Source organism: Penaeus monodon, chromosome 33 (genome assembly GCF_015228065.2).
Source record: "Penaeus monodon isolate SGIC_2016 chromosome 33, NSTDA_Pmon_1, whole genome shotgun sequence".
In the NCBI taxonomy this organism is placed as follows: Eukaryota; Metazoa; Arthropoda; class Malacostraca; order Decapoda; family Penaeidae; genus Penaeus; species Penaeus monodon.
In genome coordinates, this window is record NC_051418.1 from 20,326,510 (window position 1) to 20,326,779 (window position 270).

Here is a 270-nt window from a genome sequence, read left to right on the forward strand (position 1 = left end):
CCAGACTCCATCGCCGTGTGTGGGTTCATTAATCACCCGTTGCGCTCCCCCTCCCCCTGCCACCCCCCCTCTAGGCCCCCTGGAACACGAGAGAGGGGGGGGGGGCTGTCTCGGTGTGGGCGCTGGTGGCTCGTGTTGTGGGCGGGGTGGCTGAATGGAGCCTGTAGCCTGTGGTCGGAGGATTGGTAAGTTCAACTGCAGGAGGAGTAGCAGGATTAAAAGCGAACTGTGAATTATCACTTCCTGAGTCGCATTCGAATCCGACGCAGT